Consider the following 26,751-nt stretch of genomic DNA (forward strand, 5'->3'; position numbering starts at 1 on the left):
CCAAGAGCTTTGATGGAGATATACAATGAGATTAATGTTTTTTCATGCCTGCTAACACAACATCCATTCTTCAGTCCATTGATCAAGAAGTAATTTTGACTTTCAAGACATATTATTTGAGAAATACATTTTATAAAGTGATAGTTGCAATAGATGGTGATTCCTCTGATGGATCTGGGCAAAATAAATTGAAAACCTTCTGGAAATAATTCACCATTCTACATGCTACTCAGAATATTCATGACTCATGGGTAAAGGTCAAAATATCAGCATTAACAGGAGTTTGGAAGTTTATTCCAACCATCATGGGTGACTTTGAAGGGTTCAAGACTTCAGTGAAGGAAGTAACTGCAGATGTGGTGGAAACAGCAAGAAAACTAGCATTAGAAGTGGAGCCTGAACATGTGATTGAATGGCTGCAATCTCATATAAAACTTTAAGTGGTGAGGAGTTGCTTCTTATACATGAGCAAAGAAAATGGTTTCTTGAGATGAAATCTACTCCTGGTGAAGATACTGTGATCGTTGTTAAAATGACAACAAAGGATTTGGAATATTACATAAATTTAGTTAATAAAGTAGTGGCTTGAGAGAATGGACTCAAATTTTGAAAGAGGTCGTGTGGGTAAAATGCTATCAAACAACATTGCATGCTACAGTGAAATAATTGGTGAAAGAGTCAATTGATACAACAGACTTTATTTTTGACCTATTTTAAGAAATTTCCACAGCCACTCTAAGCTACAGCAATTACCACCCTGATCAGTCAGAAGCCATCAACATCAAGGTAAAATCTCCACTAGTAAAAATATTATAGTTTACTGAAAGCTCAGATGATGGTTAGCATTTGTTTAGCAATAAAGTATTATTTGTGTTTTTAGACATAATGCTATTGCAAACTTAACAGACGACAGTGTAGTGTAAATATAACTTTAGTATGCTCTAGGGGGGAAATTGTGTGACTTGCGTTACAGTATTGCAGTCTTTGCTTGATTGCAGTGATCTGGAATTGAATCCGCAGTATCTCCGAGGCATGCCTGTGTGTTGCACTGCTGCCCCTGGTGGCGGTGAAGATTAATGCCTCTAAAGGAAATCCTGCAGTAAATCTGCCTTTGCTGGATGTGGGACGTGGTATAGAAAACCAGAGCAGGGTCAGTAGTGTGGCATTGAACCTGGAGGAAGTGATCCTGAAATCTCACTAGCAACCACCCCAGGCTGCTCTGAACCACAGGGCTGATAGTGGGTGTGTATTCCGTGTGTGTTTGTTTAGGGGGCGCCATTCACAGAGTCACTCCTGCTAATAAATGGGCTCTCAGCAGCTGGTTTGGGACAAACCCTGTCTTGATCCTCCTGTAGAGCTAGACCTCTTGGCAGGGCATTGGCTTTACTGGGTAGGGACGGCCCTATGGGTGCCCACTACTCTCACCCGGCAAAACTCATTTCTGGAGCAGTTCCTGTAGAGAAACAAGGAGGTTAACATCCCTTGGCTCTCCTGTCTCAAGACAGTAAACAGCAGTCTTGACACTCTTCCTGGGGGTCCTGAGACCAAGCTGTGGCACAGCCTTGTCCTGGCCACTCATAAGAACACTGTGGATTCTCCTCCCGGGACTGATGCAGGCCGCTCGGCTCTGTGTGGAGCGTTCTCAGTGCTCCCCGTTTGTACGTGAGCTACAGTAATGAAGGGTGGTTCTCTTCTCCACATGCTGAGAACTGGGCTAAGTCCGGAGTGGGGTACATCCTATTCTTACATATTTCCATTGAACAGAGGGAAAATCTAAGAAAAAAGAAACCAAATGGCTTTGACTCTATAGTCTGCCTGAGTGGTGAGTGGCCTGCAGATCCACAAGGCCCGTCAACTGTGGGGGGTTTGAAGATTAGGTGTGGGGCTATTGAAACCGACAAAGCTAAACTCCCATCACGGCTGAAAGGGGCCCCTGAATCTTACTCTCCCAGCACTCAACAGAGAGCTCTCCAGAGGAAGAGGTTCCTCATTCCCTGGAGCCGAGGCAGTATTGAGGCCCAGGGTTCTGGAAGAAATGTGGAGACATTTGTTGTAGTTTATCTGGGGATTTCCTGAAAAAGAGCTGACATCACAGAGATAAAATGGAGTCAAATCTCACAGGAACACTTGTTGGAGAGGTGTCCAGGGGGTTGATATAGTAATGCATGCCACTGGAGGCCTGCTCTCGTTTCTAGAAAAGAAAGTAAACCAGTTATGGTAACCAGACAACCAGGGGCTGCTCTGGACCCGGGTTCTGCATGGGCTGTGTGTAATCCTCTACTAAGCAGGCAGGAACTCAGTCAATGCATGTCTTTAAATGCCCTTAATGAAGAAAAACAAATCTTTTGTTTTAATTAAGAAAACTTAGTTGCAAACTATTATATGTTTATTATAAAGCAAACAGACAAATACAATAAATACCAAAACGCGTACCCCAAAATAACCATTGTTATTGAAGTCCAGACCTTATCCTATAGGCAAATTACCATATAAATATATACATGAAAATGTGTATCTATAATTACATGTGCAGATTTACATGCAAATTATATCTATAAGTAATATATTTGCAAACATATAAATTATACATCTATGCAAATTATACTTGTATCTATACATACATAAAAATTATGCAAGCATGTCTTATTGCAGAATAATTTCCATGGGCTGTTTTCAGTGATTAAGAACATCCCATGTCAGTTGCATTTGATGGTGTGAGGGAGCAAGGTTGCCAGAGTTCAAACCTCAGCTGTTCACATTACATAAGGTGTGCCCTTGATCAAGCAAGGTACCTGTATTAGTTATCGCACTGTAAAGTGAAGAAAACAATGGTATTTCCTCACAGTAGTTATGAGGATAGATAAATCCATACATATAAAAGTAGATGTCATGCCTGGCACATGGCATGGCAAACATTAAAAATATGTTAAGAACAGGATGAAACATTCTTTAAGGTCACCCATTTATAAAGCAAAAGATGTTCGAATTAATTACAAATTGTACTAATTAGCCACCCGACCTTAACCCCGTATAGAGGATTCTCAGGGGCTCGGCTTTCTTCCTATAAGGATAATTGTCGTTTGTAACAGCTGCTCTGGACCATGGCTTAACTGTGGGGATTTCCATCTCAAAGAAACCTAAGGATTAGGATTGAATGTCACGGTATTATTTTAAATGTGCCCACACAACACCCCCCCCCCCCCTTCTCCCTCCTGTCTATCAGGGCAAAATCAGTTTCTCACTGGTCCATCTCTCCCTCTGAGATGATTAGGTGGTTACCTAAGACAAGGATAGGGAGTAGATCTCTAACTGGCTTATTTTCCCATAAGACTCATGGAGAGGAATGGAGGGTGTGTGGTTGGGGAGGGCCCAGTCATCATTAGTGCCTCAACTATTGCATCTGACTTAGAGAGGAACATTGAACAAAATAGAACAATCTGGGCCACAACTAGAAAAATCTATTTTTGTTTTATGACATGTTTCATCATATATCATGACTTACTCTTCATTTAGTTCTTTTTTCTTCCAAGGGAAAGTCACTATCCACAGAGGTAAATTCCCATACACAGATGAAATCTACTTTATATTTAATCTTAGTCCCAAATATAAATGATGACTATGAATAAAAATGAATTGGCCCTGGCTGGTTTTGCTCAGTGGTTGGAGCGTTGGCCCACGGACCAGAGTCACAGGTTCGATTCCAGTCAAGGGCACGTACATCAGTTGCAGTTCGTCCCCGGCACTAGTCGGAGTTGTGTGGGAGGCAACCAGTTGATGTGTCCCTCTCATGTTAATGTTTCTCTCTCTTTCTCCCTCCCTTCCACTCTATCTGAAGATAAATAGAAAAATGTCCTCAGGTGAGGATTGAAACAAAAAAATTAATGTTATAAGTTTATTTGTATATTACTATGACTCTACTGAGTACCAGTTTTGTGTTGGGCATATTATAAAATGAACTAGACCTAGTCTCTTCATCAAGGAGCAAAATTAATAGATACACTGGCAAGTATATTGAAATAACCAAGGAATCCTTGCTCCGTGTGCAAAGACCCATAGCTCTGTTGTGGGCCCCCCTAAACTCACCTTAACGGTGGTATGATTCCAGGTGGCATTGCTACAGCCATCAATCCTGAAAATGGCTATTTGGGCCTCATTCTCTAATGCAGAGAGAGATGTGTTTGCAATGAAACTCTACTCACCATAGCTACAACCACTCCCTCCCAAAGCACCCTCCACTGTTTCATCAGGGCTCTTTTCCACTGCCTGCCACTCACAACAAACACGTAGTTGCCCTTATAAGACAGAGAACTAAAATCCACTTCTATTTTCCATGATACACCAGCCAGGAACTCACTGTTCCAATTACCATCTGATTTGTGATAATATCAGCAGCCATGCCTATGATTGAAGTGTTTGTTTGTCCTATGAGTGGATGTTGTAAAATTTAATTACACTCCTTACCTACAATCAGTGAAAGATTAAGTCACACCTGAACATAACACAGGGTGTTATTTATACCAAATGAAGCAGCAATGCCATAATCTGAGGTAAACCACGGATTTATGGTTTTCCACCCATGACCTGTTTTTTTCTCATGTAACTGGTTCTGGTCTGACTCCCCTCTAGAGGTTCGCCATCAGATGAAACTGCTAACTTCTCTGCGTCCCGATCCTTACATAAGCACCTCGCCTGGGTGGATGTGGGGCCCGTAGTGGCTCTGCTGTGATTTGTGGTACCTGTTGAAATCGATCAGATTATCCAGTTCAGTGGCATGCCACAGGTGCTAGACCCACATACCTTCTGACCATCTAACAAATGGAGGCACCTTTTATCCCCCTTACACAGAATGGCAGCCTTACCTCTCCCTAGATCCAAGAACTGATAATAAAATTAGTCTATGCCATGCTTTCCCAGTTTTTATTTTTAGTTCTATTTTTTATTAAATTTGGGGGGGTGATATTGGTTAATAAAATTATATAGATTTCAAGTGTACGATTCTATGATACATCATCTGTATATTGCATTGTGTTTACGACCCAAAGTCAAGTCTTCTTCTGACACCATATATTTGACCCCCTTTACCCTTTACTATTCTCCCAGCCCCCTTTCCCTCTGGTAACCACCATACTGTTGTCTGTGTCTATGAACTTTTGTTTGTTTGTCTTTTTTGTTCATTTGTTGCTTTCAGTTTCATATCCCACAAATGAGTGGAAGTATATGGCTTTTTAAATTTTCTGTCTGACCTATTTCACTTAGCATGATGTTTGCAAGATCCACCCATGTTTTGGCAAATTCAGTATTTTATCTTCTCTTACAGAAAGCCTCTTCAATAAATGGTGATGGGAAATTGGAAAGCCACATGCAAAAGACTGAAACTAGACTATTGTTTGTCCCCATACACAAAAATTAACTCAAGATGGATAAAGACCTAAACATAAGGCCTGAAACAGTAAATTACATAAAAGAAAATACAGGTATAAACTTATGGACCTTGGTCTTAGAGAGGACTTTATGAATTTAACTCCAAAGGCAAGGGAAGTAAAAGCAAAAATAAATGAATTGCACTATATCTAACTAAAAGGCTTCTGCACAGCAAAAGAAACCATCAACAAAACAAAAAGGCCAACAACCAAATGGGAGAAGATATTTGTAAACGACAGCTCTGACAAGGGGTTGAGATCTAAAATATATAATATCCAAAATATACAACTCAACAACAAAAAACAATCCAATTAAAAGTGGGCAGAGGACTTGAACAGACACTACTCCCAAAAAGACATACAAATTTACAACAGATATATGAAAAGATGTCAACTCACTTGCTATTAGGAAAATACAAATCAAAACTACAGCGAGATGCATGTATGCATGAATAATGGACATGGACAACAAAGCTGGGGACAGGGTGGGGAGGAAGGGGGAGGGAAGAATCAGTGGGGGGAAAAGGAGAAACATCTGTAACAAAAAGAAATAAATTAATTAAAAATTTTAAAAAATTAAAAAAACTACAGCGAGATACCATCTTACACCTGTTTGAATGGCTATTACCAAGAAGACAAGTAATGTCAACTGTTGGAGAGATTGTGAAGAAAAAGGAACCCTCATTCATTGCTGGTAGGAATATAAACTGGTACAGTCACTATGAAAAACAGTATGAAGTTTCCTTAAAAAATTAAGAATAGAGTTACCATATGACTCAGCAACCCCTCTTCTGCACATCTACCCAAAAAATTTGAAAACATTTATTTGCAAAGATATATGCACCCCTATGTTTATTGCAGCATTATTCACAGAGACCAAGGCATGGAGACAACCAAGGTGTCCTTAAATAAATGATTAGATAAAGAAAACATGGCACAAGCTTTTCCAGTTTTGACTTTGCAACTTTGACCACCATCTCTGTCCCTCCTCTCTCTCTCAGAACTGTGGTCTTCTCCTGAAGCATCACAGTGTAATGGAAAGATGCCAAAGCCAGTGCCTGGAGTCAGAGTGTCAGGCAGACCTAGGCTGACTCCTGGCTCTGCCACCTACCATCTGTATAACTGGAGCTAAGGCTCTTTCTGAGCTCAATTTCCGCAATGGAAAATGAGGATTATCAAATCTTCCTTATGAAGTTGCTGGAAAATTTATAATATACGTAAAGCAACTTTCACCTGTGCCTTCCCTTCTTCCAGCTGCACTATCCCTACATCAGCCTCACCAGTCTACCTCTTACTTTCTCATGCAAAAAACTGCCAGTTTCTGTTCTTTCCCTATAGTAATATTTCTCAGGTCCTCTTTCTAACCTGTATGTCCACAACCGCAGCCTGACAGAGTTCTTGGGAAGCCAGGACCAGAAATGAGTTGTTGGTGGGTCAATTACCTGGGATGCCAGGTTGCAAAAAGAACGACTTGTTTTAAAATAAATGTTGGAGTAAGGTGGGCTAAACACGAGTGGAGGGGTGGAAAACTGAAGCAACATTTATGAAAACAAATATATGAATACACGAGAGCTTTTAAAAAGTTTATACATTTTGACTCGATTTCCCTTTTAGAATATATCATATTAAGAAAATAATCAGATTTCTTCAAATATTTGTGTATAAAATGTTCATTACAGGATTGTAATAGTGAAAAATTGGAAATAATCAAGATATCTAAGAATAGGATACTGAGACTAGGCAGTCGTTAGTTTCAACCTTACAGAGCTCAGAAGGAGTATCTCATACACATGGGCGTTGTCAGAGAGTATTCACAAAGTCCCTCTGAATCTCAGAGAAGAATTTATGGCTGTTTTCATGCAGGATCCCTCCGGGCAGTCCCAGAAGCTATGTCGGGACCATTCTTGCTGACGTCCAGCCAGGAGAGTCATGTTGAGGCTTCATGAGGCAGCATCACAGCGCAGCGGGGAAACTGTCACAGCAGAAGGCGGCCACTGCATTTGGCAATGTGACCTTAGGAGAGACACTCCCCTCCTCTGGCCCTTCATTGATAGGATAAGGCATCAGGCAAACCATGACCCCCTCCTTCAAACCATGCTCATGATTCATCTCCCCCAGGGAGCTTTCCCTGATAAACTTCTCCACATTCTAAGGGTCACTTCGGTCGTCATGGCTTCAAAAGCACCTCTACAGGGTTGTCGTCCAGCCCTGTGTGTAAGTTCATTAGTGGTTTTCATGCGGGTGCTCAGCAGTGCTCAGGAGTCAGCACAGTCCTGCTGTCTTTGTCTGCCCGTCCATTCCCAGCAGGGATTCCAATCAGTTGTGATTAAATGGCCTTCAGGCAACTCACAATCAGGCCCTTCGGGTACTGAGCACTCCACTTGCCTTTTTCAAAAGTGACTGTTGGTCTTCTTTTGCCCTTTGAACAAATAGCAAACAGGGACTTGATTGTGATAGATTCAGAAGGCCCTACCCTGTACTCAGTATTTGCTCTGCTTCACCTTTGCTTAGCCCTCCTTGGTATGCCTTATGCCCTCCTACATCAAGCTTCCAGAAGTCCCCTTAACATAGCATGCTCTGTTAGGCAGGGCTCTGCAGGTGCTGGTTCTTCCACCAGCTGGTGAACGAGATACCCTTCAAGACCCAGCTCATATAACAATATCAGACATGATAAGTCCTTTTTACCTATAACAATGCCTTTTCTGTTGCACACAACCAAATCCTGAACAGCTTTTGTTTTTTTTCCTGTAGCCTAACTTCCCTGCCTATTGTTTTAACAGTTCTATAGCCTTACCATTGATTCTATGGACCACTAGATATCCTTCCTATTAAATGCTATCCTGCCTAAGTAAGCCACAGTTGATGACTGCTGCTTACAGCCAATAATTTGTCTAGTAGTCCCCTTGAGTGTCACTGAATTCCAGGCACTGTGCTGGTTTAAAGTGGGTGGAATACTGCTACTGAACCTAAGTTCATGTGCCCAAACTCAAAACGTCAGAGTCTGGAGTAAGAAAAGGTGTATTAATCGAGAAGGCATCAACTGAGAAGATAGGAGACTGAATAGTGCCTCAAATCCATCTTGCTCGCTGGACAAGGTGAGGGTTTTCAGGGGCTAGGGGAACAGGTATGTGGGGCACTTCCCGGAGGACCTTGGACCTTGGCCATTTAGGGTAAAGGGGTGTCAGCATCTTCCTGGACAATGGACACTTTGCTCCTGAAAGGGTTATGGTGTTCAAGTTTCAGTTATGCCCAGGTGCTTTGGCTGGCGGGGAGGGGAGTGGGCACAAGACTTTCATTCCAGACGCAACTGGAGGTCAAGGTTCTCTCCTCCACATGTTTCTGCTGCATGACATGTAGTTTTGGTCTATTGTCTCTGAAAGCAACTCAGTCAGCATCTTGTAGGACCATTTTGAGCTGGTTCTGCCTTTATAATACAAGGCTTTAATCCTGCTCTCGGGGAGCTCACATCAGTATGGAAACAAAAAATAAAGAAACAAGACTGCAAAGTAATTAAAGGTACAGTATAATTACTTACGAAAGTCTAATTTAGCTCTGTGGAAACTCCGATGGTGAATCTAGGAAGGCTTCACAGGGAGGTGACACCTAACGAGGCCATGCAGCATCAGTGGCCTTAGTAGGCTCTGAAGCCAAAAGGACTAGGTTCAAATCCTGCGTCTGCCACACACTGGATATGTAAACTTGGGTAAGTTATTTTGTCTCTGGCCCTTAATTTTCTCATTGACAAAATGAGTGACAAAAGGATATCTACTTAGTAATCACTTCGGCTGTCAGCACTCCCCAGGGTCTGTCCTTGGGGCAGGCTCCCAGGCCAGGTTCCCGCACAGTCTGCCTTCTCACCAACCTCTTCTTGCTGTGAGAAGTCAATTGTCTCAAGGCCAAGCCTCAACTTCAGTCACTAATTTGTTGATCAAGCGCATCCCCTGGCTGGAAGGGACATTCTTCTAGCCCTGGACCTTGAGTGTGTCTCAGCCCTTCCTTGCTGTTTTCAACTTGACTTGCACTTTAAGGTTAGGCTAAGATGATTTTGGGCTTAGCTTTTTTATTGACTGGATTAAAATCCCTTCTCTCCAAGTCCCAAATCCACTCCTCTGAACCTATTCTGAATTGTAATGTCCAAAGTAACCCAAACCCTGGGTATTTGCCTTCTAGATCTTTCCAAAAACATTCCCTTAAACTAAGCAGCCTAATATAGTATAAACTCCTAGTCTTTTAGGGTCAGAGAAATCTGGGTCTGATCACAGCTCCACCTCTGGCTATGAGACTTCAGACAAGTTACTTGCTTTTTTAAGCCTTTAATATCTATTTCTTAGTGTTATTTCAATGCCTAAATAAGGACGATATATAACAAAACGATTTTAGTCCCTTCCTTAAATTTGTTCCTACTATTTTCTGTATTCCACTTTGAAATCTCTCCTGAAGCCCACATCTGCAGTCATTCATATTGCTGCCTATTGTCCTAATTTTGATTTTTCTTCTAAAAGTCCTGTCTCACAAGAGTCTCACTTCTAGGATTCTGGCGCTACATCTTTAGACAGACATATTTTGCATAAAAAGCCGTGTTCATCATTTATTACATTTTAGCTCAATAAAAATATTTTCATTCCTAATTTAAATGTCCATCGTAATTATTCTATTATGCTGAAAATGTACGTCATTGAACTTCAGTGGGCATTTGGCAAGATCTCTTACAGTATCCTGTGGACAAAGTTCTTGGGTGCATGGGCAATTATACAATTGCTAAAACTAAAGGTGCTGATTAATAAAATAGCATTTTTCTTAAGAAAGCTTATAGTACCCTGCTAGCATTCTAGCCACATCTATTCTAGTGAACATTTTTTAATAATTACGTGAATGCTGATTTTAAAAACAGACCAGATTTACAGATGACAAAGCCCTCGAGTCAAAACTGGTTTCCAAAAGAAAATATTTTGGCTGGCTGTATTGATGGGCTGAATAAAACAAAAAGTTTAAAGGGGGTAAATGTAAAGCTCTTTCCTTGAGTTCAAAAAACCAGCAGCACAAGTGCAGGATGAGGTTGAGTTGTTTAACGGTAGTCTCTCTCCCAGTCAACTCAGTATGATTTCATATTGTCTTTCCCAAAATATTCAACACAATCATAGCTTTGGAGTAAGGGAGGTAATGATGTCCATCTACCTTATGCAGCTAGTTCACAGCTTTTGAATTGGATTTAACTAAGGGTGACATATATCAAGAAAGATATTGGTAAGCTGACATACATTTAAAAAGGAAATCATTAGGATTGTAAATCATGTCCTAAGAGGAATGTTAGGAGGAAGCAGGGGATTTTAGACTTCACAAAGGACTCCAAGGTTCAACAGTTCAGTGGTAAGATGAAGGAAGTATAGAAATGGTTCTCTTCCTATGGAGCTCATATTCAAGGTGATTAGTGTAATAGGGGCAGATTCAAAATGGGAAAGAAATTACTACTTTTGCCTGGGGCAGTCAGGAAAGTTTTCACAGAGAGGGTGAGGCTGGACTGAACCTTACAAGATAATGGGGAGGTTTTATCACCAGCAGGGCAGGTCACTTGAGGCAAAGAGAAAAACATACACATAACCTCCCAGGGAAGGGGTTAAAGCAGTGAGTTAAGGAGTAAATGGGTGCCCTGGCCAGTTTGGCTCAGCGGTTAGAGCCTCGGCCTGCAGTCCAGAGAGACCTGGGTTCGGTTCCCACTAATGGTGTGTACCTTGGTTGTGGTTTGTCCCCAGCCCTGGTTGGTGGTGCAGGTGGCAGCCACTCGATGTGTCTCTTTCACATCGATGTTTCTCTCTCTCTCTTTCTCTCTTTCTCTCTCTCTCTCTCTCTCTCTCTCTCTCTCTCTCTCTCTCTCTCTCTCTCTCTCTCCCTCTCTCTCCTTCCTACTCTATCTGAACAAAAAAATGGAAAAATGTCCTCAGGTGAGGATTGAAAAAAAAAAGAAGTAAATGGGAGATGGTAAAGTATAAAAGTTAGACATCATGTTTCTGCCTAAATGTAATTTCCTCAAAGAAACTTTTCCTGGCTCTTAACCCCCAATCTAAATTAGGTGTCCCTGTTACACTGTCTCCTCAGGTTCTGTAATTTTTCTCTATAGAACAGTTTGTATTTTATATTCGCTTGTGCACTGTTCAGTATAAATTTGACCACTAGACTCATGCTCCACAAGGCGCCAGGGCTGTGACTGGCATATGATAGACACTTAAATATATGTGGAATGATGCACATTTAGAAAAAAATAATCAGATTATGACAAGTGCTATACTATATATGCATTGCACAGGAGACAAGGACTATTTGAACTAATAATATTTAAACTAATTCAGCCTTATAAGAGAAAGAGAATAGAGAAAGGATGTTGAAGGCAGATGAGGCAGCTCCAGCAAATGCATAGGAGCATGAAACAGCACGTAGTTGCAAAGAAATCAGGTAGGTGCAGAGGAGTAGTAGCTGAAAAGACCAGAAAGGTAGGCAAGGGCCAGAACATTCATTCAGTCAATGAATATTTATTGAGCACCTACTCATGAAGAGCTTCCTAACCCATGCTAAGAAATTTGGCCTTAATCCAAACAGTATTAAGTAACTACTGAAGAATTCGAGAGTCCTTTGATTCAACTTGCCGTTTGGAAAGTTCATTCTTTTTTTTTTTTTTATTAATTAATTTTTGTTACAAATGTTTCTCCTTTTTCCCCCACTGAGTCCACCCTCCCTCTCCCTCCCTGCCCTGTCCCCAGCTTTGTGGTCCATGTCCATTGTTCATGCATACATGCATATAAGTTCTGTGGATTATCTCTCCCCCACCATCCCCTCTTCTGGGGACTGTCAGTCTGTACCCCACTTCCACGTCTCTGGGCCTACCCCATTCCTCAGACTGTTACGTTCATTATATTCCACAAATAAGTGAGATTATATGATACTTGTTGGAAAGTTCATTCTTGAAGTTTAGACGGTGGCAAGACTGGAGGTAAGTGGAGATCACACAGGAAGCTGGTTCATAAATTCAGGTGAGAAAGGCAGTGGCACCTGGCCAGTGTTGCTCAGTGGTTGAGCATTGACCCATGTACCAAGAGGTTGCCGGTTCCATTCCCAGTCAGGGCACATACCCAGGTTGTAGGCTCAATCCCTAGGGGGCGCATGCGGGAAGTAGCCAATCAATGTTCTCTCTCATCAATGTATCTCTCTCTCTCTCTCCCTTCCTCTGTCTCTAAACAATAAAGAAAAAAATTTTAAAAAGAAGAGCAGTGGCAATGGGAACCAATAGGACATGGTGTGATATTTAGAAACAGAATTGGCAAACTTTGATGGGAATTTCTTTTTTATAGGAACTTTCTCACTTTGGGAAGTGAGAAAGAGTAGAGTTTAGGGTAGTTCTTGGGTTTCTAATATGTACAATGAAGTGAACTGTGATGCGCAAAGAACTATAGAAATAAGAGAAAATTTAAAGGGGGAAACTGTGAAGTCCTTTTAATAAATGTTGATACCTGTAGAAGAGATTGCTGGCTGTCTACCAAAATCCATAAGTCCTTTTAATAAATGTTGATACCTGTAGAAGAGATTGCTGGCTGTCTACCAAAATCCATTTCCTCCTTTTTTTATAGAATACTAGCTAGGGTGTAGCTGCCCAGCATTTCTTTGGGACTACATTTCCAGGTCCTCCTTCAAGCAGAGCGGTGGTGTATGAATAAGATCCTGCTGGTGAATGTGACCAAGAGCAAAGTATGCAACTTCTTTCTCACTTGCTTAAGATGAAATCCTTGTCTCTGGATTTCTGCCTTTCTCCCTTCTAATGGTTGGACTGCTAGTAACCAGAAGACCTAGGAAGTTACAAGTTGAAGATGGCAGAACATTCATTAGCCTGAGTCCCTGCATTATTAGAGCTGTATACTGACCTAGAATGCTTACTATAGGGTGTTTACATTATAAAAAAATAAACTTATTACTCTTTAAGCCATTACATTTTAGTTTTTTTGTTACAACAGCTTAGCCTTCCTCATAGAACATCCAAGTGGAGATATAGACAGTTGCCTATATTAGTCTGAAGTTCAAGAAATAAGTAGATGTATCAATTAGAATCAAATTGGATGAATGACATTGGGTAGATAGAAAAATAGGAGGTTCCATCCCTCATCTATTGCCCCATAGAAACATCAATTTGACAACTATACACAGACAAAAATATCTTCATAAGACTCCAGAATCCAGGTGAGAAATTACATCACTTGGGTAGAGCACAGAAATGGGAAAAGATGCTTCAAAGAAGGTAGAAAAAACAGCATTATTTTACTCATGTCCCCCCCCCCCCCAAGCCTATGCAGCACAGAACTGAAATCTCTTGGCCCAAAAGTTCTCCTCTGGAGAAAAGAAAATAAAGTGGGAGTCTAACTTCACTATGAATCCTGGTAACATGCCCACTCCAGGGACACTGAGGACCCTGGATCTAAGCCCAATACCATAGACCCAGGAATCAGGCCTGTCTACTGACCCACCCATGAACTCCAGAACCAGGCTCACTTGCACATAGACCCTGGCACTAGGCCTGCCTGCCTATAGATCCAGGTACCAGGCCTGCCCACCTATGGACTCTGGCAGCAGGTCACTTATGGACCTGAGAGATGGCCTGCCCAAAATCTCTGGCTGGGCTGACTGGTGAAGGGCTTTCCATGCTGAAATGCTGAAGCTAGTTTATAAAACTGAAAGAGGTGACCTACTTCTTCAAATGTGCAGATACCAATGCAAGGCTACAAGGATCATGAAGAATCAGAGAAATATGATACCACCGAAGGACTAAAATAAAGCTTTAATAACCAACCCTAAAGAAATGGAGATCTACAAACTGTATGACAAAGAATTCAAAATAATAATCTAAAGGATGCTCAGTGATCTACAAGAGAACACAGTTAGACAACCAAATAAAATCAGCAAAACAATACATGAACAAAATGAGAAATTTAACAGAGACAAATACCATTAAAAAAAATCTGGAGCTGAAGAACACAATGACTGAACTGAAATATTCAATAGAAAGCACAAACAGCAGACTTGATCAACAGAAGAAATAATCAGCAAGCTTGAAGACAAGTCATTTGAAATTACCCAGTAGAAGGAACAAAAATAAAAAGGAATAAGAAAGAGTGAATATGTCTATAGGACTTTATGGGACACCATTAAATAAGTAAATATACACATTATGGGAGTCCCAGAGGAGGAGAGCATGAGAAAGGGTCAGAAAGCTTATTTAAAGAAATAATGGTTAAAAACTCCCCAAATCTATAGAGGGAGATGAGCATACAAAATCATGAAGCCCAAAATATCTCAAATAGATTTAACCTAAAGAGGGCACATTATAATTAAATTGTCAAAAGTGAAAGACAAAGAGAATTACAAAAGCAGCTAGAGAAAATCCACTTGTCACATACTCGGGAACCCCCATATGACTATCACCAGATTTCTTAGCAGATACTTTGTAGGCTCAGAAAGTGGAATTATATGTTCAAAATGCTGAAAGAAAATGCTGCCAACCAAGTATAATATACTCAGCAAAACTGTCCTTTAAAAATGAAGGAAAGCCCTGGCCGGTTTGGCTCAGCGGTTAGAGCGTCGGCCTGCGGTCCGGAGAGACCCGGGTTCGGTTCCCGCTAAGGGCACGTGCTTCGGTTGCAGTTTATCCCCGGCCCTGGTTGGTCGTGCGGGTGGCAGCCACTCGATGTGTCCCTTCACGTCGATGTTTCTCTCTCTCTCTCCCTTCCTCTCTCTCCCTCCCTCTCTATCTGTACAAAAAATGGAAAAATATCCTCGGGTGAGGATAAAAAAAAAAAATAAAAATAAAAATAAAAATGAAGGAAAGATAGACTTTCCCAGACAAACAAAAACTGAGTTTGTCACCACTATATATAAATGCCTTATTAGAAGTGCTAAAGGCAGATCTTCAAGTTGAAACAAAAGAATGCTAAATAGCAAGATCAAGGCATACAAAGGTATAAATCGTACAGGAAAGGAAAGTATATAGATAAACACAAAATATAAAACTTTAAGGGTGGTACATAAATCACTTTTTTAATTGTTGAAGTATAATTAACGTTTAACATATATTAGTTTTAGGTGTACAACACAATGATTCAATATTTGTATATATTGCAAAATGATTACAACAATAAGTCTAGTTAACATCTGTCACCATACATAGTTATAGAATACTTTTTCTTATGATAGAAATTTTTGGCAACTTTCTCTCTTAGCAACTTTTAAATATGTAATACAGTATTATTATTAACTATAGTTGCCATGCTGTACATTATCTCCTCATGACTTATTTTATAACTAGAAGTTTGTACCTTTTGACTTGCTTTACCCACCCTCCACCGTTGGCAACCACCAATCTGTCCTCTGTACTATGAGCTTGGTTTTTGTTTTGTCCTGTATTTTTAAGATTCTACATATAAGTAAGATCATACTGTACTTGTTTTTCTCTGTCTGACTCATTTCACTTAGCATAATGCCTTTAAGAACCATCCATGTTGTTGCAAATGGCAAGATTTCATTCTTTTTGTGGCTGAATAATATTCCACATGGAATAATATTCTACATATATATTCCATATTTTCTTTATCCATTCATCCATCAATGAAAACATATTTTGGTTATTGTAAATAATGCTACAATGAACATAGGGGTGCATATATTTTTTCAAGTTAGTGTTATCATTTTCTTTGGATAAATACCCAGAAGTGAAATTGTTGAATCATATGGTAGTTCTATTTTCATCTTTTTGAGGAACTTTAATACTATTTTTCATAGTGGTTGCACCAGTTTACATTCCCACCAACATCCTCTCCAACACTTGTTATTTCTTGTCTTTTTGATAATAACCATTCCAACAGGTGTGAAGTAGTATTTCATTGTTGTTTTGATTTGCATTTCCCTGATGATTGGTGATATTGAGTAACTTTTCATGTACCTATTGGCCATTTGTATGTCTTCTTTGGAAAAATGTCTATTAGATCCTCTGCCAATGTTTATATTTTTTATTGACTTTTTTATTTTTTTTTGAGAGAGAGGTAGGGGGAGAGAGAGACAGAAACATTGATGTGAGGGAGAAACATCAAACGGCATGCCCCCTACTGGGGATCGAGCCCCAAACCCAAGCATGTGCCCTGACCAGGATCAAACCAGGACCTCTCAGTCCATGGGAGGACACTCAATCCACTGAGCCACACTGGCCAGGCTCTCTGCCAGTGTTTTTAAACAGGTTGTTTAGTATTTTGCTATTGAGTTGTATAAATTTATACTCTACTATAAACGGTAAAAGACAGGACTATTAAGAAAAATTATAATAACAAAAAATGGTTAATAACTATACAATACAAAAGGAAAATTCTGAAATCAATAAAGAGTATGAGGGGAGGCAGTAAAAGCATAGAATTTTTGTATGCAATTGAAATTAGGTTGTTATCAGCTCAAAAGAGACTATTATAACAACAAGAAGTGTTACACAGTCCTCATAGTAACCACAAGGAAAAAACTTATAGCAGATATAAAAAAGGTAAAGAGAAAAGAAAGTGTATCACTTATAAAAAAAAAAAAAAGCATCAAATCACAAAGGAAGATAATCAAACTGGTTATGGTCAAAGCCATGGATATAAATAAGTCACAAAAAGGGTCAAGATAAAGAAAGGAAGAGAGCTTCAGATAGAATACAGGGGAATACAATATTTAAAGTGTGCAGAGAGGAAAGAAGACAAAACCACACACAGAATGAAAAAAAAAAAAAAGATAATTAGAGGACAGTGATATATCAAGGATGAAGCTGTCAAATGCTACAAAGAATCAAGAAAATGTTAGGACTGAAAGTGGTCATTGAATTTAGAAATTAAGGCGACTTTGATTTTAATAGTACAGTGGAGTGTGGCAGAAAAGGAGTCAAAATCATACTGAATTGAAAGTAGTAAAATTAGGAGAGTCAAGAGGAGATTGCTCTTTCAAGGAGCTTTATTCTTCAGGAAAATGAAGAAATGGAGTGAGATCAATGAATATATTATTTTTAAGATGGGAGAGACCTGAGCATGCCTTTATGCTAAGAATAAAAGGAAAATGTGTAGGGAGTAGGGAGGGCGGGAGAAGAAGAGAGAGAGAGAAATTGATTGACAGATAGAGGAAGAAGTTTCAAGAGAATATGAGAAATGATACGATCCAGGATACCAAGAATTAGCCTTGGACCAGAGTTGGGACTCTTTTTCATTGCAAGAGGCTATGAGGAGATCTGGAGGAGTGTAGAAGAAGGTAAGTTTCTAAAGGTGTCACGAGAAAGTAAGAAATGATCATTATTTTCTCTAAAAGTAGAGTGAGGTTGGTGTTTAACTTATAGCTTGATGAAAGTGGAAATAGTTTAGAAGAGCTACTCGTGGTACAAAAACATGTTGGGGTGAAGCTAAAGTTGAATGACTTCCTTTGTGTGCAGACAGGAGAAAGGTGTAGGTGGTGAGACAGATTCAAAATAGGCATTCTCAGCAGCAGTAGGAATTCTTATACCAGTATGGAATAAGAATGCAGGTCAAAAAGTGGAGGGTATTGATGAACAATTGGATTTCTCTCGTCATCACTCTATCCTTGTATTCTTGGAGATTTACACTAGGTTTGCCATATTATCTGCTACAAATATGGCCTCATCACCGTGACCATGTCTTTCTGAGTCTGAAAACTACATTTTCCAGAAGCCCTTCCTATATCATTCCAGGTTACAATTTGCCAACAAAAGAGACCTGTGTGAATTTGGAAGGTGGGAGCAAAGAGAAAACCTCTATTCCTAGGAGGTCTGTGCAGCCAGACATAACAGCTTCTAGAGCTTCCCCACAGTGAGTTTTTCTCCAGTCTTCTGGAGACCTTCACTGACTCAGCTCCTCTCACATTCATATAATCCCTCATTCCTGTAATACTCCTGTAATACTCATAGTGGCTCTCCTTTTCTAATCAACACCAGATGGGCACAGTAGAGTAAGCCTAATGTTGATATAGCTGTCCCCACCTTTTTTAAAAGGAAAAACAAAAACACAATCTAATGATTCTGACCTTCATTCAACTTTATTTTCTTTGGCAATTGTTTGGAAAAACAGCTGAGGACACCTCAGACACTATTCCTTGGATTCTCAAATGCTGTCACCCTAGAAAGCTTCCTGTATTCTTGACAGCAGGCTTCTTCTTAGGTGCCAACATTCCCACAATGCTCCTGCATAATTGGGTGCTGTCATCTTGGACAAAACCCCTGTGTTCTTGGCAGTGCTCATTAATATGAGATCAGTCAAGGGGCGTGGGATTCGGAAACATCATGGGGCTGACACTGGATCCTCTTTAACACCTTCCTAAGTCATGATTCATCGTGGTCATACTTAGCCAGTTGTTTAGCGAGCAAGAAGGCTCTTTACTACACCATTCTTTACTCTTTACTACATCATTCTTTTTTTTTTAATCCTCACCCGAGGATATTTTTTCAATATATTGTTCAGATAGAGTGTGTGTGTGTGTGTGTGTGTGTGTGAGAGAGAGAGAGAGAGAGAGAGAGACATCAAGTGAAAGGGACACACTGAATGGTTGCCACCCACCCTACCCAACCAGGGCCAGGGGAAAACTGCAACCAAGGTACATGCCCTTAGCGGAACTGAAGCCAGGTCTCTCCAGACCGCAGGCTGACGCTCTAACCGCTGAGCCAAACCGGCCAGGGCTTTACAGGAATCCAAAGCCAGCTAAATACACAGTTTGGCAGATTACTAAGATGTGGCAGAGAGTATAGGGCCAACTTGTCTAGCATAACAGATCAAGTTCTCCTTAGTTCTGGGCACACAGTGGGTACCTAATTACTTGAGTTGCACAGAACCTGGGTTTCTGAATCTTCTTTGGCAGCCAGCTTCATCTTTTACTTTGAATAGAAAGACTGTCTACTGTTGTGTAGACTCTGCAGCCAGACTGCCTGAAGTTAAATCCTGGTTTGATCTGCGGAAAGATGCTTAGCTTCTCTATAACTCACCTGTAAAATAGATAGAACAATAGTGAGAATTAAAGAAATACTGCTCTTAAATTGCTCAATACATTTCTGGCACATAATAAACAGGTGGTAATAATTACTTTACTGACTCTACACTAAAATCTTCTTTCTCTTCCTAGCTGTATTCTTATTGCCATTCCATCTATATTATTCCAAATATAATCTAATAAGGATGTTTTAGCCTAGGCTTACCAGGCATACTCTCTGTCTTCCCCTCCACCTGATATACAATGTGTATCATGAAATAGCTCTTTGATCTGTGCCTGGCCAAGTGGTCTAGTTTACACCTCAAAGCCTTCCTATCCAATTATTGTTTTATAATACAAGATTTTGCCCCCCCCCCCTTCTAACCTCATCTTCCATCCCCATTTCTTGCTCTCTCTACTACAGTCACACTGGTTGCTTGCTGTTCCTTAAATGCACAAAACAGCTCCTACCACAGGGAGACTCTGACCCTTGTTTTCCTGCCTAGACAGCGCTTCCCCTAGGAGAATGTCTTGAGTCCTCACTACCTTCTTGCCTTTGCCCCAATGCCATCTCAGTTAGTCCTTCCCTGAATACCTTACAGAAAACATGCCTCACTTTAGTTCCCAATCCTCCTTATTCTCCTTTATTTCCCTCCACAGTTCTTATCACCATCTGTTATATCATACATTTACTCATTTCTTACTTCTCGATTTCTCTCCATTTCCATTCTTAATGGAGTTTCTCTGACTACACACCACTGGAGAGGTAGACATTTTATTCCACGCAGTAACAGCATATTGGGATAGGACTTTGCACAGGTCTTCAGATTCCTCTAATTTCTCCTTTTTCAAGTCAAATATGCCTTTAAAAAAGTAGTAGAATAGTTTAGTCTTCCAAAGCAAGGAAAATCGTAGTCTAGTACAATCGCTTTCTTATATTTTGCCATTAGTTAAATAAGAGGCTAGAAAGATACAGTGAAAAGAAGTGGTAAATACTATGGAAAATAAGAAAGACTATTTGTATGTGTGTTTAAAATAATAGGAATAAGGAATATTGATAAGTAAATATCTAGAGTTGAGATATTACACAAGTTTATTTATGTCCAAATTGAAAGTGGTAACACACTGGATTAGGCTGAGGAAAGACTTCATTGTTGGCTCCTTAGAGTCCTGTCTTAGGGATATTTTCCATTCCTACTGAGTTCAGCTCTCTGCTGGAGATAATTACATACCAAGTTAATAGAGAAATGACAAACAAACCTTGTCCCAGGGAGACTCAGACAAAGATCATGAGGTCGCTTTCTGCATCTGACTTTGGAAATTCACATTTATAGAATCCAGAAAGTATGTCAATTAACCAAGAGATAACTTCTTGAGTGTCTACATCAGTCATTTTCAACTGGTGTGCCACAAGAATTTTTAGAACATGTAATACCTGACTATTTAGTCAAGGGCACTGAGCTCTTTTCCCTTAGACTGTCCAATTAAAAAATGACAACAGCCAACACAGAGTAGCCTTCCAGTGTGGATGCCCTTCTTGAAACATAACCAGATATGTCATAAAATAAATGCATCTTGCTGGTCATGCACATAATAAGGTTGTGTCTGATTGGTTAATTCTTGGTATCAGACATCCTTATATACAAGTATAGGCATTTGATTTTGTTTTTTTAATTCCTCACCCGAGGATACTTTTCTATTTATTATCACATAGAGTGGGAGGGAGAGAGAGAGAAAAACATTGATGTGAGAGAGACACATCGATTGGTTGCCTCCCGTATGACCCAACCAGGGCAGGGACTAAACTGCAACCTAGGTACGTGCCCTTGATCAGAATCAAACTAGCAACTTTTTGGTCCCTGGGCCGACACTCTAATCACTGAGCCAAACCAGCCAGGGAAAGCACCTATTTTTTTTAAAGTCACTTTGAAGCAAAGGGGTAGGTAATTACTATTATTTTTTATAAATCAGTCAAAAGTATACCTATTTTTGGTCATATCAGCAAAAAATATATTTTTTATGTGCCACAGAATGTTAGTAATTAGTTTATGTGTGCCATGAGATGGAAAAGGTTAAAAATTGCTGATCTACATCAATGTTACTGAAATCAATCAACAGGTAGTTCTCAGACTACACCATTATTACTTAAAAATTGATGACCAAGAGACATATGAAAAAATACTCAACGTCACTAATCATCAGAGAGATACAAATTAAAACAACTATGAGGCATCACCTCACACTCACCAGAATGGCTGCCATCAACAAATCATCAAATAACAAGTGCTGGGTAGGGTGTGGAGAAAAGGGGACTCTAGTACACTGCTGATAGGAATACAGACTGGTGCAGCCACTATGGAAAACAATCTGGTGTTTCCTCAGAAAGTTAAAAATTGAACTTCCATTTGACCCAGTGATCCCACTTCTAGGAATATATCCTAAGAAGCCTGATACACCAATCAGAAAGAATATATGTACACCTATGTTCATAGCAGCACTATTTACAATTGCTAAGATCTGGAAACAGCCCAAGTGACCATCAATAGATGAATGGATAAAAAAGCAGTGGTACATATACACAATGGAGTACTACGCAGCTGTAAGAAATAAAGATCTTTTATCCTTTGAGACGACATGGAGGGACCTAGAGAGTATTATGCTAAGTGAAATACTCTCCACATGATGGAGAATATAAAGACAAATACCACATGATCTCACTTATTTGTGGAATATAATGAACAAAAGAGGCTGATGAACAAAACAGACCCAGAGACATAGAAAGGAGTAAGGTTCAGACTGACAGACCTCGGGGGTGGGGGGGGATGGATGAGATAAACCAAAGAACTTATATGCATAACCAGTGGACATAGACAACAATGCTGTGGGGGGAGGTGGGATAGAGAGGAGGGTGTCTGGGTGGAAAAGGAGAAACATCTGTAACAAAAATAAATTAATAAATAAAAAAAGAAAGGAAGAAAATTGATGAGGGAGGACAACATGTGATCTGGGAAGTGAATGGACAGGAGCCATGCCATCTGGGAGTATTGAAAGGTATGCAACACTAATGTAGACTGACAAACTTATTACTTCATTAGTTTCCTGTTGCCACTGCAACAAATTACCACAAATCTAGGGATTTAAAACAACACAAAATTTTATCTTATAGTTCTAGAGGTCAGAAGTCCAAAATAGGTCTTACAGGCTAAAATCAAGGTGTTGGCAAAACTGTTCCTTCTGGAGGCTCTGGGAAAGAATGCATTTCCTTGCCTTTTCCAGCTTCTAGACTGTAGAATCTAGAGGCATCGCACATTCTTGCCTGTAGGCCTTGCCTCCATCTCTAAAGCACATTCTGACCTCTATTACTGTTGCCTTATCTCTTCTTTTCTGACTAGGACCTTCTTGCCTTCTTATAAAGACCCTTAAAATGATTACATTGAGCCCACCTGGATAATCCAGGACACTCTTTCAATTGCAACATCTTTAACTGAGCACATCTGCAGAATTCCTTTAGCCATGTAAGGCAACAGTTCACAGCTTCCAAAGATTAAGATGTGGACATCTCGCCCGGCCGGTGTGGCTCAGTGGTTGAGCATCGGCCCATGCACCAACAGGTCGCTGGTTTGAGTCTCGGTCACTCAGGGCACATGCCCAGGTTGTGGGCCAAATCCCCAGTGGGGGGCATGCAGGAGGCAGCCAATCCATGTTCTCTGTCATCCATGTTGCTATCTCTCTCTCTCTCTCTTCCTTCCTCTCTCTCTAAAATCAATACAGAAAAAAAAAATTTTTTTTAAAGATGTGGATATCTCTGGGGAGCATTATTCTGTCTGTCACAATGACCATTACATAAATAGTCATGTGGTTCTAATGAGGAAGACAATGGATTCAAATCAGAGAATCTAGGTTTGAGTCTGTTTCCCATCCTCCATCTGTGTGATTTGAGGCAATTCAGCTGACTTCTTTGGGCCCATTTCTTCACAGCAAAACAGAGATGATATACTTCTAATGGCTATTTTGAGGATCAAATGAACTAATTATATAAGAATACTTTGACAATCATAAGTTTTAACGTTTAGTTTGATTCTGTTCAGTAAACATTTCCCAACTTACACCATGTACCTGGCACATGTAGATTCTGGAATACCATGAAAAATCAGACATTTTTTTGACATCAAGGAGTAGTCTACAAGATAGGTAACCAAAGAATATTACCATTTAGTATGATTAGATCAATCATGTGAGTATACATGAGGAGATCAGATAACTCAAAGGACTGTGGGCTTTGTTTGAGAGAGAAGGTATCAAGAAAGGCCTTAAAGACCAAGTGACATTGTGAGCGAGGATCAATCAATTTGCAGTTAGAAGACAGAGATTATTTTAGATAGAAAAACAGTCTATGCACTGTGCCCTTAGAGAATTACAAAGGAGTTTGATGCCAATGTATCATCCACACAAGACAGGGAGGAGCATTAGGTAATATCAGAGAAGAAAGCAAAGGTGAGACAAAGAAATGTTTCCTATATTGTGCTAAAAAGTTCCTCTCTGCATGTAACAAGAAGTCATGTAAATGTTTTGTTTTATTTTTTGTAGGAAACGCAGACTCACTTTTATTTAAGAAAGTCAATTCAATTTACTTTGAAGCAAGATTTATGTACATTGGAGGCAAAAACATTAAAGGATCAGGTATGTGATAAAATTTTAGGAGAAAATGTGTAAGATTTCAGACATGGCATTACTTAGAAGTATACAATATGTGAGTTCACACATACAAACATATTCTGAATTTTCTGATTAAAAAACAAATCAAAACAAACAAACAAAAATGTTTATACTCCTTAGATCAGTTCCAAAATTCACTTAGGAAAACTCTTAGAAGCTCTTAGAGATGTAAACTCTAATAAACAAAGCCTAATTTAGTCCTGTACTCAAGGACTATTTGACCTGAATTACACAACACCGTCTGAGCTTTGTAACTCTGAGAGTGCATATAATTTTTAATTAAATTTTCTTGGGCAGTATCAGTATGTTTGTATTATATTCATGGGTCTCCCTCTGCTGTATAATTTAACGCATGAAAAAATATGTTTTGTAATTTCAAAGAGCTTTATTCCATTACTTAAGAAACACTGAAAGAATTGTAACATGATTACAAGGTGGGGGTATGAATTTTTACTCAAATAAAACCTTTGCCCAATCTAATTAATAGTCTTTACTCATTGAGCCCCTAAAGTAATTGGAATGTAAATATTACCCATTTAATTGTTTTAATCAGAGAAGTGACCAACCATTTCAGTCTGCTTGGAAAAGTCCTGATTTTAGCAGGGACAGTCCTGTGATCTAGGAAACCCCTCAGTCCTGGGCAAACAAGGATGGTTGATGACCCTGTGAGAGACATGATTTGATCAGCTTACTTCCCATACAATTTGCTGGGGCTGACATGAGGAGGGTGGGCTACAAGTCAGCAGGATGGACGAGAAGAAACTGATAGGAGGCCATTGCTATACTCTTGGGGAGAGATTATGAAGACCTAATCTGAAGCAGAGACCACAGTGGGGATGATAAAGTCGAGAAGAAGAACTCACAAGGTGTTTAGAAATCAAAATCTACACAACTTGTTGAATGATTGGATGTGGAAAATGAAGAAATAGGAGAAATCTAGGATAACACACAGGATTATGAGCAACTGAATGAGTGATTTTCTTGCTGACAGACAGAAGAAGTACAGGAGGCTAAGTGAGTATATTGGAATAGGGAATTTCTGTCTGGGACAATTTGATTTGGGTTTGATGTTTCCGTAAGAGATGCAGATGAAGCTCTCCAGGACAATGTCCAGAACTTGGGGGCAGATCAGAATCACAGAGATAGTGACATTCTGCACAAAAAGTATAGGGGGAGGGATGAAAGAAATATGGGAAGTTGCATGTTTCTGAACAGTAATTATAAAAACTACCACTTTTTCAGTGCCTTCTGTGTGTCGGAACTAGTTGGGACTAACTAAAGCTAATTTAAGCAAAATTACAACGCAGATAAAGGATACAGGTGTGTGTCAAAAGGTATTCAAAGGTTGGGGTACAAGGTACTGGAGCCAGGGAGGACCGTACCATCCGAACTCTTGTCATCTCTTGTCTCCAACCTTCTTTGTGCCTCTGCTCCCTGGTTCATTATTCTCTCTCATTTGAGATTGTTTTTTCCTGCTTCCCATACCTGACTCTTCATACTTCTGGAGTTCATATTGCCTCCATTCAAAGCAGAGACTAAGAATGGAATCATAAAATGCTAATATTGAATTCCAGGGGAAGGTATTCAATGGCCTCACTTGAATCACGCAGATAACCTGAACCAACTAACTGTGGAGAGGGCCTGGAAGAAAATGAGCATCTCCCAGGAAGGGTAGGAGTAGGGGAGATGACCCACGGTATCCACTACACACTTACTTTCTTATTTATCCTTATGAGGTATTTATTATTATTATCTCTCAAAGACCATGAACTCATTCATCATTTTATTCCCAGAATCTAGCACAATGCCTAGTTTACGCTTAATAAATACATTCTGTGTGAGTGACCACTTGAATAAAAGAACCTCAATTTTACATTTGAGGAAACTCGAAGTCAGGGAGGTTCAATCACTTTCCCAGGGGACACAGCCAAGTAGCAGAAAGGAGAATCAAATCCACATCTAGTCCCCTTCAGACTTTAGACCGAGTGCTCTTAACTGAACAAAACTCACCTGCGGTGAGGCCCTCACTACTGCCCTGGAAGCCTGAATTTCCTTGGTCAATAAAATTTTCCAGACACTGAAAATAAATCAATAGTGGAGAAGCCAGCTGTGTCGCAGGCAGCCGGTGGGAGTGCGGGCCAGGGCCTGGCCAGTGCTGCGGCCCGATGAGCACTCCATTGGCAGCAGTGTCTGTGTGCTGAGCCAAGAGCTCGTGACCGTGTTAGCAACCAGGCACAGCACACTGGAACGCTGGGTGGGGGCGTTTGCGGTGCAGCAGCCCCAGGCGGCGCGTCACACATCTCCACCATCTCACAGCTAAAACATCCAGCTGGAAAAGGTCCCAGGTGCATCTCTGCCTACAGGCCCAAGGAGAAAAATGAGATGAACTTAGACTCTTCAAAAAGGCTGTGCAACTTTTAGTCCTCCCAATACAAGAATTCAAGCCGACCAACTAACTCTTCAGCACTGATGTCTACCATGTTAGTTAGGCAACAAGGGAAAATGACCATATTTTCTAAGCCTGTCAACACAAGATTTGACAAAGGACTTTTCTTTTGTTTATTTATATAAGGAAAGATACATGTTCTCAAACTTAATT

At 40.1% G+C, this 26,751-nt stretch overlaps 1 long non-coding RNA gene across 1 annotated transcript; it reads right to left on the bottom strand.

Annotated features, from left to right (window-relative positions):
- Positions 1 to 19,286: 19,286 nt before the first annotated feature.
- On the bottom strand, positions 19,287 to 26,503 carry LOC118637440. Its single transcript, XR_004960944.1, has 3 exons — positions 26,163 to 26,503; positions 20,141 to 20,299; positions 19,287 to 19,452 (listed from the first exon to the last, which is right to left on the bottom strand). It is a non-coding gene; the product is annotated as an uncharacterized LOC118637440 (long non-coding RNA).
- Positions 26,504 to 26,751: the final 248 nt, after the last annotated feature.

Source organism: Molossus molossus, unplaced genomic scaffold, assembly GCF_014108415.1.
Source record: "Molossus molossus isolate mMolMol1 unplaced genomic scaffold, mMolMol1.p scaffold_m16_p_20, whole genome shotgun sequence".
Classification (NCBI taxonomy): domain Eukaryota; kingdom Metazoa; phylum Chordata; class Mammalia; order Chiroptera; family Molossidae; genus Molossus; species Molossus molossus.